The sequence below is a fragment of the Lampetra fluviatilis genome, chromosome 49 (assembly GCF_964198595.1).
Source record: "Lampetra fluviatilis chromosome 49, kcLamFluv1.1, whole genome shotgun sequence".
Classification (NCBI taxonomy): Eukaryota; Metazoa; Chordata; class Hyperoartia; order Petromyzontiformes; family Petromyzontidae; genus Lampetra; species Lampetra fluviatilis.
The window spans coordinates 7625689-7639849 of NC_136323.1; the positions used below are offsets into that span (position 1 = coordinate 7625689).

General features: G+C 44.0%; 1 protein-coding gene across 1 annotated transcript in view; it reads left to right on the plus strand.

Moving 5' to 3' along the window:
• The first annotated feature begins 326 nt into the window (after positions 1–326).
• Positions 327–14161, plus strand: part of LOC144948506 (microtubule organization protein AKNA-like) — a 65936-nt gene continuing 52101 nt past the window's right edge. The window contains exon 1 of the mRNA XM_078878042.1: positions 327–436. The gene's annotated coding sequence lies outside the window, so the exon portion shown is untranslated. The remainder of the gene's footprint in view (positions 437–14161) is intronic.

Below are 14161 nucleotides of genomic sequence, written 5' to 3' on the forward strand. Positions count from 1 at the left end.
AGTTGTGGAGTGTGGTGAGCTGAGTGGTGAGTGGTGGGCTGAGTGGTGGAGTGTGGTGAGTGGTGAGCTGAGTGGTGAGCTGAGTGTGGGTGAGCTGAGTGGTGGAGTGTGGTGAGTGGTGGGCTGAGTGGTGAGGCTGCTAGAGGCCCCCTGTAAGGAGCGGGGAGGGTGCCCCGCGTCTCGTCGCCACGGCAACCGGCGCTGTCGCGCGCAGCCAAACAACGCGCACGCAGCCTCCACTCACTCTCAGCCGCAGACTCAGAAAGTTCACATCTTGGTGATTTTAATTAACCATTATTATTAGTATCGTCGTCGTCGTCGTCGTCAATCAATCAATCGAAGGGAATCCGAGGCAGCGTTATCGCGATCGAAAGAGTTTTCATAGCAGCAGGAGCAGGAGGATGAGGATGGTGATCGCGCGGGTCTGAATCCTCTGGTGAGTAAAACGTTTCCCAGATGCACAGCTGTGATGGTGGTGGGTGACGAGGCGACGAAGACGACGAAGACGCCGCCACCGTCGTCGTCGTCCTCACGCTGTCGACGACTCTTTGTGACTTTCGGTGGAGTCGCGATGCGGTTGCGCGGACTGTGTGGGGAGCGGTGGTGCAGTGGTTAGCGCGCTGCGCTACGAACCCAGAGTTCCATTCCCGCTCACGGCCCAACACCGGTCACGATTATCTGAACCGGTCCCTGGGCCTCGCCTAGATCGACTCGGCCTCAAATTAGTACCTGGTGTGGTGCATAGCAAACATCGCCACTGGGGAGACAAAGGCGGCCGGGCGTGGAGCTGGCCACCCACCCCCTCGTGTGCCGTGCCGGCCTTCATAGGTGCTGCTCGCTAACAGCACTTGCCCCTACAATCTGTTAAGGCTACACGGGGGATCTTTATCTTGTGTGTGTGTGTATCAGCAGCGTGGACAATTCGCACGGATTTACGTTCATCACGACTTGACGTTGACGATTTAAAAGACCGCGCGGTGTCGGTGAGCGCGGTGTGACACACGCAGCAAGGAGGAGGCCCCAGAGCGGCAAGCAACAAACATCGCCACTCGTCGTGTTTGTAGAATGGGCACGAGCTTGCGTGACACCTGCACGTGCAGTACGTGTCCCGAGTTGACAAAGTTTACACCGTGTTTAGGAACTTGGAGGAAAAGAGATGATGGTGGTGATCATGGTTATCTGGTTTTGGAGAAAATCAACCCGGAATGTGTCTGATCTCGGAAGCTCAGCAGGTTTGAGCCTGGATACTGCTGGCATCATAGACTCATCACCATGCATGACCGCACGGTTAAATAGGCGAGCGGGGACTACTGTATGGTTTGACAGCATGGGACAATCCTACGTATGAATGTTGAACTTCTTTCGCATCTAATGCCATCCTAAGCATGGCCATCATCACCGTTGCTTTTGTTATTTCTGTGTTCCTACTACGTGCCTGGGGGGAGTGGCGATGCAGCAGCTAGCGGGACCACTGCCTTGTGGACTAACCTGAGTTCGAGTGGCCGGTCCGGACGTGGCTGATAACAAACGTCAGTGGGGAGCGAGATCTGAATCGTTCCTTGCGCCTCTGCCAACACCAAGTCCGCACTTACTAACGTGGTGAAGTATGGTCAAATAGCCCGCTCCCCACCACGACCCGCACGGCGTGGAGAGGAGACCATCCATCCAGCCAGTGGATTAGCAAAACGTAACCGTACATGTGCATTGGGTTTTATATGGACATTTACAGGGCTTAATCTTTCATGACATTATCCTGGCACCCACCCCCACCCCCACAAATCCCCAGACACCTGCCCCCTACCTCTGACAGGGGTTGAATATTTTTTTTCCGGAGCTTAGCCTGGACAGCTCCATCTGAGTGAGTGTCTGTGTGTGTGTGTGGCAGATTTTACTTGGCAACTGGGCGTGTGCCCCACGGCGCCTCACGTGCCCTGTCTTGCCACGACATACACGTGAGGCAACGTTTGGCATGTTCGACGTGACGCTTATCGTTCAGACCCCCTGTACTTTCACTCCTGGATGGAGGCTTCGTCTCCACGCCATGTAGACCGTGGAGGTTGTTTGACGATTGTTTATCTTGCTGGTCGGTGAAGGTGAGTGAGGATCGGGGTTGCCCAGTTATTGATCACCACTGGTTAGCCAAGGCTGGGAATCGAACCGTTATAAAAAAAGTCTTGAGCTCAGTCGACGCTTCACAGGATAAATAAATGGCACACATTAAGTATTATTGCTCAATTACAATTACGACTGTCCTTATCCCACATATGGAATATGTTTGTTTGGTGTTAGGGTACAAATTGTTTGGCAATTGTTATAATACACGTACATTGTTATAGATGGAAGTTGTATTCATGAAATGTTAGTCTTAAAAATACAAAATGCACTTCATATTTACTTCAGAAAAAGCATTTAAAGAAATACCACTGTGAGCCACGGTACTGCGTAAAGACATTTGCGAGTTATGTCATACTGCACAGTGTCGTGTCGCCGGACACACTGAAATGGGATTATTTTGTATCAAGTTAAAGCCTGGAATGCTCGTCTGTGACAAGCCCTGCTTTTATTATAATGCATTGAATGCATGCACGGTCATATGCCCTATGCTCTTAGTTTACAGATGTGAATGGGTCCTGGTGGTTTCAGATTTTCCCTGACACTGGCAGTAACAGGAGATGTGCTCCGGTCACCTGAACTGCGCGCTGTTTAGATTTTTGGTTGTATTATTTCTTCAGTGCTGCCAGACCTATACAAACAAGACAATATAGTTTTTCACATTTTCAAACTGATATATATATATATTTTGGCATAATCGTGTGGTGTACAATTGTGCCTAAAATGTGCAGGTAAATATATTGCAATACAGTAGTAGTAACTATAATATACAGGTAAATTTGCCGTATGACATTATATGTGGGATTGGCCACAACATTAAATTTAGCTCTTCTAATGCATTACTGTATAGCCTTTGATCAAATGGCCAAGAATGCACAGATCCCATCAATGCTAAGTGGGGTTGAGCTTGGATAGTGCTTGGATAGGTGGCCATGTGCATGGCAGTTTCTTGTAAGTGGCTGTGGCGCTGTGCTTACGTGTGGGGCAAGCAGAGGGCGGTGCAGCGAAATTCATGACAGTATCGCTCTTTACTCCTCGGCTTTACCAACCCACGTTGACCGGTGCGGTGAAGTATGGGCAACTAATCCCAGCAGCTCACGTGGCATGGCGAGGCCCTCATCCCGCACTGTGATCATCAACGTCACCGTGTTATTTATCGTCAGGTCAATTCGCTGAGCCCACGTGTGCGTGGCAACTGATAACCAAGCTCTTTGTTAAAATCCACACATCCATTCGCGTTTGCACAATGTTTCTGTCATTGTCGTGTACATTACTACATGGTGTACGTACTGTATACGTGCCACTGAGCACACTCAGTGGCGTGTACAGTCATGTCATGGTGCCACATAGACCCCAATGCTTGTGTATAACTCAGTAATGCAGCAAATTATATAATCACTGACCCTGAAATGCCAAGGGATAAGCATTTGTATATAAATATATTGTTGCATGACAAGAGCATGAAAGAGGCTGAGAGCTTTGGGAGGCCTTCATCCAGCACTGCACTGGTTATGGCTGATATGATATATTATGATTATGGTTATTCATATCCAAAAACACAATTATATTGTGTTTATAACCTTGTTCAGCCAGCAATGTGAATTGTAAAACTATTCCTTGGCATTCACTGGACACTCAATTAGTCATGTGGCCGAACCTAAGACTAAATCACCCTGAATGTGCCTGATCACTAAGATCTCAGAAGATAAGCAAAGTTAAGGCTTGGTTAGTACTTGGATGGGAGACTTGGGCTTTGATATGGCCAGAATCCATTGCATTACAGCAATGAATCGTTGAAGGGTTCTGAGCAGAGCGTTGAGTGGTATCTCCTCATGCGCATGATTTTTTTCTGGTACTCCGGTTTTTCCCTTATATCAAACTCGCCTTTTGCCCGTCCAAGGACGGGTGTATTGCAGTAAATTTGAAACTTGCAAGCGAAAAGCAGATCGCGACGTGATATTCATTGCATCAATTTGTGTGCAATTTGTAAGGCGGCGGTGACACAGACTTATTTCATTTTAAGGTGATAATCCCTTGTTCATCATGACGTCCTTTTTACTTTGATGTCTCAACAGCTTTACGGAGATCGCGTGACGTGAGGGTTCTGCCTTTGTAGTGAGGGTTGTAAGTTGACGCCGAGGAGGGGGGGAGGAGGCGCCTCGCCCCCCCCCATGTGGAGTGACGTCACCCACTAATGAATATTAATGGTGGGGGGTGTCCATTTGGAGGACGTCACCTGGTCATGAGTATTAATGAGGGGGGCTGTTCATGTGGAGTGACGTCACCTGCTCATGAGTATTATTGAGGGGGGCTGGCCGACGTGGAGTGACGTCATGCGCGGGACACAGACATTCTTGGCTCATGGTAGTAAATATCCCTTGAGCGAGGATCCTCGTGAAGAAAATCGTTTTGAGGTTTGGTGAGAGGCATTCTTGGCTAAATATAGGGCATTCTTACATATTTGTGGCTGGTAGAATAAAACACTTTGTATTATTACTTGCAATTGCACTGCCTTTCATGAGCACGCAACTTGAGGGGCTGTACCTTTAACTTGTTTACTTTTTTGAATGGTATTTGGAGTAAAATATTCTTCAGATGTTTATGCCACTGCTCTGTCCCATTATGCTTGTGTCTTTACTGGCCAAATCAAATTTTTTTTCTATCAAGTACATACTGTATATCCCACAAGTAAAGACATTGTTACGGTCATTAAGAGCCTTACCCACAGACATACTAAAGTACAACACATCATGTGGAGAATGGAATGTGCTGCTTTTGTATAGTGTACTGTTATGTATAATCATTGGCGTTTGTGTTCAATACAAAAAGTCATTCCAATTTCCTTTCAGTGGATGTTGACATGGTGACTGTATACAGTATTTGTTATGCATGCAGGATTTCCCTGGAACTTTTAAAAACTGGCAAATAACCAGATACCAAACGTATTACAAATTACCTTGTGTTCAAGTATCGTCTTCCTATAACTATTGAGGGAGTTTTAACACATCTGTAATGAGATCTTTAAAGCATTTGTCAACTGTACAGATAGATTGTTAGGAATAATCAAATACACAAGTACACTAAGTTATTCATCACCACACGTCGTGAATAACATATGTTACACACATTCACAAGACTCAATATTCATGGGCTATTCTTTGAAGAGGGATATAGTTTCAGTTGATCAAGGGAGTTAGCTGCTACTGGTCATAGGATCATGGTACAGTGTCATACAATAGAGTATAATTCATAATAAACGTTTTTGGGTTAGATCGCGTTATTTATAAATGTGTCGTAACCCTCCACCACCCGACACGGTCAATCAGCAAAAAAGTGTCACGTTGACAAAAGACAAATAGTTCACTACTTTAGCTCCACACCGGTGTGTTGAAGAGTGAATCCACAACATGACAATTTTTGAGTACGACGTTTCGCTGGTAATTACATCCAGCATCATCGGGCAAGTCGCGAAAGCCCTACGTGTTAAATAGAATATAACTTCTCTTTCCCGAGGTGATTTGGGGGACGAATATCGCGCCTCCGATCAGCACGGTTGGCGACGTAGGATACGAAATAATTTCCACGTCTATATGGCGGATCCTAATGCCCGCAATGTCATCCGAAAATGTATTCCACTTATGCGCGACAAAATGCAAATAACCAACAAATAATAGGCTACATTTTCCGGATAACTCCTGGATAATAAAATTGTGGATAATATGAAGCGGCTCCACGGTGCAGGATGGGATAGAATGTGGACAATAGTAAGACTAATGGTGCAGACCAAACAGCCCCCACGGATATTAGGAGCTGTGGGTAAAAGGCACGCAGATAATCAGACGATACTGGAGAAATCCGATTAGCTATACAGCTCTTTTTCACAGATGTGCAGTAGATGTCTGCTGCAATGCAACCTGGCAGTGTGACCTTGTTTATAAGTGGGAGGGTGGAGGCATAAGAACAGTCAACTTCAAACAATCTTGAAACTAATTTTTATAGCTGAGCCGATACGTCTATGGTCATTCACTGCATTGAAAACGGATGCAACGTGGAAACATCTTTTTGATTTCAGGTTTATTTGAATTGGCAAACGTTCAGGAAAAGCCACCACTGGTGATACATATTGTACTGGCAATTTTTTACTTTAATATTATAATTAAAATGGGATCTGAGTTTCCCCCCCCCCTCCGTGACGCTACAGGACTGACTCAGTACTGTGGCGTTATGGGTAACTGCGAAAAATCGTCCAGCACACTTCCTGTGCCTTGACCATAATGCCACTTGTCTTCCTCAATTTTGGTGGAGGAAAGAGCTATGTGTTCCGCATCCGTTGTGAAATTTACAAACGCCACTTACAGTGGTAGTGTCTCGTAAAAAATTTAGTGCGTACACTCTACCGTTCAATAAATGAAGCATTTTCTTTGGGTGGATTAAAGTGATGGTAAGGCTTGTCATGTTAAGCAATATCTGCCAGATAACGGTTGTACAAGAAAACGGAACGTTCCAGGCAAAAAGTAAGCCACTTATGTAAGTTACTGCTTCTGTGATACTATCAGTACTGCTATATACTACTGCATGAATATGTATAACAGTCAATAGGTTTCAGGAATATTGTAATGCAAGTGCAATTACTATACAGTAATGTACAATTGTTAAGTACTCAACTGGAACATACGTATGAAACAAGCATGGGTTTTGTAACAAATCCCAACGTGCGTTTGTCCGTCAGTATTTAATGGACGATGATCGTGGCACTATTAGGGTCAGGCGTGCAGGAAGCAGCACGTCCGTAAGCCATGACATGAGACAAAAGGGGCTTGGATAGCGGTACTCCAGGAGAGCCTGTGGAGAACGTTGAGATCAATTTAGCCGGTGTTCTCCAGGGTGGAAACCCAACTTTATACTTAAGTTTTGCTCACATTGGATCAACGTCACGAGAGTTAATGTGTGCACCCCTTTTTACAGACAGAGGGGCAGATGGAACTAATGCGCTTAAGCATTAGGGCTGAGAAGTATTAAAAAAGGCATGCAATGATTCACACCCACTCGGGATTAATCAAGTATCATTATTTGAGAAATGGGTCATGATTAAATTAATCGATTTTTTTTCTTTGCCTCACGTAGTAAATGTAGATTTTTTTTAAAATAGCATAGTTTACATGTTTTGAATGTATTGTGTTATTTTCATAAACGTAATGCATATCGTGTGTGTAAAAATACAATAAATAATACAGTCTCAAATGGACACACTTCGATGTATGTAATTTGAACGTTAAATGTTTTTTTAATTGATATACTGTACTGCAGTGTGTTAAAATCACACTTTCCATGATCAAATGAGCATTCAGCAGTGCTAATCTCAGTTGGTGATCCTCAGCCAGTTGTGGAAATTCCGAATTAATGTGCTGGGGGTCTGTATCTGTTAACTTCCCACAAATACCCCTATTTGTCTGGCACATCTAAGTTGAGCCTCGCAGTAAGGGTGGCTTTCCACTGGCTATTGTCTGCGCTGAGCCAGAACCAAACCATGCTACGCTGGCTTCACAAGACATCCAAATCTGACTCGGAGCCAAGCAGGGCCAGGGATGGGTCTCATAACGCGTTCATTGCGTCAGCACGACTGAAACAGCGTCACCGCATCATATATGTGTGTTACGACTCATTCGCTGATGGCACGGCTCGGGTTTTGCAGTGGAACAAACACCTGGCACCTCCTCAGCAATGCTGGGCTTGGCTCGGTTTTGACCCAGTACGGCTTATTTGAACAGTGGAAAAGGGCAAATAGTGATCCTCATAAGTAGATGATGGACTGAGTTGACCCCCAACTCGGATTTGAACCAGAAACCTTTTGATTCAAATCTTTTGATTGTTACTGAAGCGTTCTTGCCTCTGTTCCATCCAACCAGATAAGTAATGTATGTACAGCCTTCAAAACATTTCAGGCGACTAGTGTTTGTATACAATACGGTACTGACTCACTGAGCCACATCCTGCAGACCAGTTATTCAATGTTGTGTATTAAGTGAGCTTTCTAGCACCTTCTGCCCCATATTGCATATGGTGCAAAAAGTTTTTTGCATGTTCCGCATGCCTGGTCCATACTTTACAAACACAGTGCCTTTCATGCTGTTGCCAGTGTTTAGTTTGTAAGGGCCACTTCCATTCCAATGCAAAGACTGTGCAAACACACAGACAAGTCCAGGCAAGTGTAACTATGATTTAAAACGGGCCAGAGTTACACAGTAGCCCACTATTTTCCAACTGGTGAGACGTACTCGACTCGTACCGTGTGCTGTATTATTACAGCAATCATTCTGCATGCACACGGGCAGCGTTTTATAATTCCGTGTACTCTGCAGCACTGTATACCATTCACTGGAATTAATTACGCAATTGTTGGTAACCTTTATATTCATAAAGTAATACCGCACTGTATGAAAAAGACACATTTTTGGCAATTTCGTATCGTTGTGGGTTTTTGTTGTAAAATTGGACAAGTCAACCAGGACATGCCACTAGCTTTAAATTGATCGCGTAATTTATGCTAAACACTTTTACTAGTATTCTAGAGCAGCTTTAGCATGTTTAAAGGAGGCAAGCACATTCCTTTGTGGGCGTGAATGCTGGCATGGTTACCCACGTTGTATCCACCATGCTGGATCTTCACACACTGCACGGGCAGTGAAGAACCTTGTTTGCTCTCAAAATGAAGGCGAGCCCCTGTGCAGATGTACTATTCAGAGGCCTCGTTAGCCGTGCTGCTTTTAGGCGTGTTGCTAGTCACATAAGGCATTCAGGCGTGTGGCTCCAATTAACGATGTCTGTGGTCGAACACTTTGATGTAACTATTGGTTTGCAGCGTAAGAAAATTGGATCACCGCTGCATTGGGCCCATAATTCGTCCACGCATTCCATCTTGGGGACTGTCAAACTCTCGGACTGCTGCGAGGTCTTCAGGATGTTCACGATCTGGACGTGCAAATTGTTGTCCACTGTACAGTAACAACACCACGCACCCCACCTTCTCGTATCCATCCTGACCAGTCAGCCGTCCACAACCAGTGGCTAAGCTCACAGTGTAACTGTCGTTTTGGACAGAAGTTCACCAATTTGACCTTTCACATTTGCTCACTTCTAAAGCAGTTTGTACTTATTTTCTATCCAGTAACCTATTTGTGCTTGGTGTAACATATTTTACGTATGTTTACATGTCTGCTTACCAGAGGTGGGACAAAGTCATTGTTATGCAAGTCCAAGTCGAGTCGCAAGTCATCAAATTCATGACTCGAGTCTGACTCGAGTCCAAGTCACATGACTCGAGTCCACATCTCATAGGTGGGACAAAGTCATTGTTATGCAAGTCCAAGTCGAGTCGCAAGTCATCAAATTCATGACTCGAGTCTGACTCGAGTCCAAGTCACATGACTCGAGTCCACACCTCTGCTGCTTACTATATACCCCAGTCCCCAGTAAGTTGGATATGCAGCTTAACACTTTATCCCCCCCGACTTCCACTCCCGCATGTGTGGATTTTCCATGGGTACTTAAGTTTTAGATTAAACGAAACTTTTATTTTTATTTCAACCAGGTAAGGCCCACTGAGCTATATACTGTAGCTCGTTTTTAGAAGCGACCTGACCACACATAATAGCTCAACGAAGTGGGTTACCGTGTGGAAATGTATATCACCCATATACAGGTAGTCCCCGACTTACGACGGTCCGACTTACGATATTTCGATCTTACGATGGCGATAGCGATACGACAAAATTGTCAAATATTTCACATTTCGCGCGGCAGGCAAACGCAGCAGCGTACGAGGTACGATACTGTACGTTGGGACGCATATAGTTTATACAGTACGGTACTGTAAATTGCTCTGTTTTTGCTAAATTATCACCATTCTTTAAGACTCCTGGGTAGGCTAGGCCATCTTCGACTTACGATATTTTTGACTTACGATGGGGTCGTCGTAACGCATCTCCATCGTAAGTCGGGGACTACCTGTATTCGTATCGAATGTTTCTAAATATGGAGTGAAAAACTGTAGAACCCGGAGAAAAATCCACGCGACCACGGGGAGAACGTGAAAATTCCAAATTTGCGGGTGTCAGGGTCGGGTTTGCACCCACGACCTCCTGTATACCAGGCGAGGTAGTTAACACCTCGCCACCATGGCGATCCTGCCATGTGCATGCACACAATGGGGAACTGGCCAAACACCCTGATGTAGTGCTTTGTTGAAAGGGTATTGAGACTCGGGGAGAAATTCCTGAATATACGCTTAGGTTTTTTCGGTAAAGTCACGTAGATAAAAATAAATAATAATAAAAATAATAATAGAAATAGAAATAAAATTTATAAATCACGAATTATAAATCACAATTTATAATTTTATTTTTATTTCTATTATTATTTATTATTATTTATTTTTACCTATGTGACTTTGCCGAAAAAACCTAACCTTGCAGTCACGAAAGCTTCACATCTAGAATTCCTGAATATGAGAAAGGAACAATATCATTGATGCTGTAGAGCAGTGGAACCAGATTCAGGCACTATGCTATGAACCCAGCGAACGTTAGTTCGAATCCCGGCCATGGCTAGAATCAGCGGTGAGTGATACCAATAATTCACTGCTGGCTCGCACACAAGTGACAGTTCCAAAAGTGGCACTTAACACTTAATTCGACAAAGCCTCTCTCAGCTCATACAGTGCGAAGCAGCAGCTAGGACGGAGGTGGGGGTTGGTTAAAAATAGCTCATTGATTCTGGTATTAAGATGAGCCCTGTTGCTGGCTTTAACTAATCTAGACTTAGTCAAGATTTCAGTCGCTTACTGTGACAGGGAACTCAGAAAGTAAAAGAAGATTCCACCCATCGCGTTGTGTGCCTGCTCGTTGCTTGGAGAGGAGGCTTTTGTAGGGCAATGTTGAAATGAAACAATAACACATCCATTTCGTTTTTGTACTGTAGTTGTTGACCTGCATCTACAGCAGCCATACGGAAGAAGAAGACTGCTCGATTGTCAGGTCGCGCGTGGTGGGGTGATATGTGGGTGCTCTCAACTCTTCTAAGAGGGTTGTCTGGACAGCGTGGAAGAGTACGCAAACCATACCCTCGAGGCGGGCTTTGAGCAATTAATGCCAGGGCTGCACCTTTACCTTTGTATCGTTAAGTGTATTAACTGGGACATGGTTCTGGCTACAACCAGCCACATGTGGACCGTGCCTGCTCTTTATAGGTGCTCACAAACAGCACTTGCCAGCAACATTCTATATGGATGGCAATACGGGGGATATTTGTATACCCTGTATTTTAGGATTTTTTTTCACTCTTACTATCATACAGTGCTTCCCAGCAGATGTGGAGTTGGGAGCAAGGTCACATGAGACAGGTAAATATCCCAGGTGCATTGCCGACTGCACGACACTGCTGCGTTGCTAGGGCTCAGCAGAACCGCTGTATAATTCGTAGTGAACAACGTGTGATGTTGTAATTGGGAAGACTGTGTCTCCGTTACTGGATTAAATAATAGCCAATGATTTAAACTGCCTTGCAGATTAGGGACGGCATGTTTCGCGTATTTGGCTGCTATACATTTCCACATAAGCCACTCCGTTGGGCTTTCACTTGTGACCAGGTCGCTTCTGAAAAACAGCTATATAGCTCAGTGGGCCTTACTTGGTAATATAAAAAAAAGAGTTTTTTAAATGTTAGTTATGTCCACTAATTTACATTTTCTCCATGACCATGCTCTTGGTTTCTGCAAGCGGCAAGTTGCACATTCGATTAAACATTTAGATGCCCTTTTTATGTACGTAGTAAAGGAATACTTGTAAATATTGAGCAGCAGGACCTGGAATAGGAATTTGTATAGGTCAAGAGCTGTTTATGCAAAGGAACATATGCATGAGCTTGATCCCAGCCATGGCCAATACCAGTGGCGAGCAATATCTGAATTTGCTCCCTTAACCAATCCACACTGACCAGCGTGGTGAAGTATAGGGGAGCCGCAGTGGCGAGATGTTAACTACCTCGCCTGTTATGCAGGAGGTCGTGGGTTCGATCCCGATCCTGACGCCTGCTGTTTATTTGGAGTTTGCATGTTCTCCCCGTGGTCGCATGGATTTTCCTCCAGGCTCTCCATATTTTCCCTCCACATTTAGGAACATGCGTTTATAGAATATTCGGCTGCTGTCAATTTCCACGTGATGAGCCATTTCGTGAGCTATCATTTGTGGCCAGGTCACTTCTAAAAAAGGGCTACAGTATATAAACTCAGTGGGCCTTACCTGGTAAAATAAAAAAAAATAGTGTACATAAGTTTATAGTCAACAATCTCCATAACCGAGATAACATGGGTGGGGCCTTCATCTAGAAGTGGATTATCAAAGAGCTGTGCATTATTATTTTACATGTATCCTTCACACAAACCTGCCAATACTAATACAAATGCATAGCAAAAAGGTCGAAATGAATATGCATCATTCACTTTTATCCGATTAAAACTTAAACATATTTAGAATTCTGTTAATATTTTGATTTAAAGCTTTCGTGACTGCAGGGATTCATATTCTTGGTTCTTTCGGTAAAGTCAAGTAGAAGGGAAATAATAAAAAAAAATTCTCACGACGTTTCGACTGCCACACAAGCAATCATCATGCAACACAAGCAATCATCATCACCTGATGATGATTGCTTGTGTTGCAGTCGAAACGTCGTGAGAATTTGTATTGTTTTATATTTTTATTATTTCCCTTCTACGTGACTTTACAGAAATAACCAACAATATAATTCTGTTTATGTTTTTATTTAGCTTGCCAAACGTGTAATTTATTTGTGCGTAAGTGTTATGCCACTTATTTGCTATTTTGTACACGCGAGTTGAAGTGCTAAACCATGAGGGGATCATCTACCATCCATAAACCCGTGACTATATCCACTGTGATTGTGTTGAGCAATGCTGTTATACTAATTGCGATTGACAAATCATTAAATGCAAATCTGTTTAATCGGCAGCAATAGGATGGGTCTGGTTTGTTTAAAGTGAGTTTAATTCTACGGGGAGACGGGGTATCTGCGTGTGTACACATTGTTGCATTTGTTGTTAACATCTTCGTGGCAAAACAAGCCTCTTGTGCATTCGCTGTTAATTACCGTTTGTTGAAAGAAATTGCATCGGATGTATCGTCAGGCGGGGTAGTGGGAAGTACAATGCAGAAGTTTGTGTGTGAAATTAAAAGTGCAAGACATTGCTGACAGATGGGCTGACAGCATTCTTTCAATCAACATGGCAGCGTTGAAAGAATGCTAACGAGTGGAGAATTATTCATAATGACGGTAGTTTATTGTACTATAATGTCACATTGCATTTGATTATGATTATGAATGTTACCTCTTTAGACCACATAATGACAAGCCATAGTGAGTGTTTTAAAAAGTTTTCATATCGCCATACCAATTAGTAGTTACTTTAATCAAACTTGATTTTAAGCTTTCGTGACTGCAGGAATTCATCTTTGGTTCTTTCGGTAAATTCACGAAGAAAGAAAATAAATTAAATAATAGAATACGATGTTTCGATTGCAACACAAGCAGTCGTCATCAGGTAGAACTAAATTTGAGAGAGAGACAAAACACAGACACGGAGACACACAGACAGACACACAAGCAGAGAGAGACAACACAGAGACACACAGAGAGAGACACACAACATAATATACACAGAGATCCAATGCCTCTGTGTCGTGGCCTTAAATAGAGAGAGGGGGGGAGGTGGGTCTGCTGGAGCAGAGAAATTAGCATGTCTATGAGAGAGTTGTGTGGAAATCCACCCCGAAGCGGCCGGGGGAGAGAACAAGCGAATGGACCTATGAGAGCCTGGTCAATTTTAGAGAGAGAAATAGGCAGTTTGAGTCCGTGTATGCCCCATGCATTTTCGACACGACACTTCCCTGGTTATTCACGACGGATACGTTCCGGAGATGCTCGTGAACATAGCAAATTTGGCGGATAATGATATTGGCCTATGCAAACGTATCTTGAA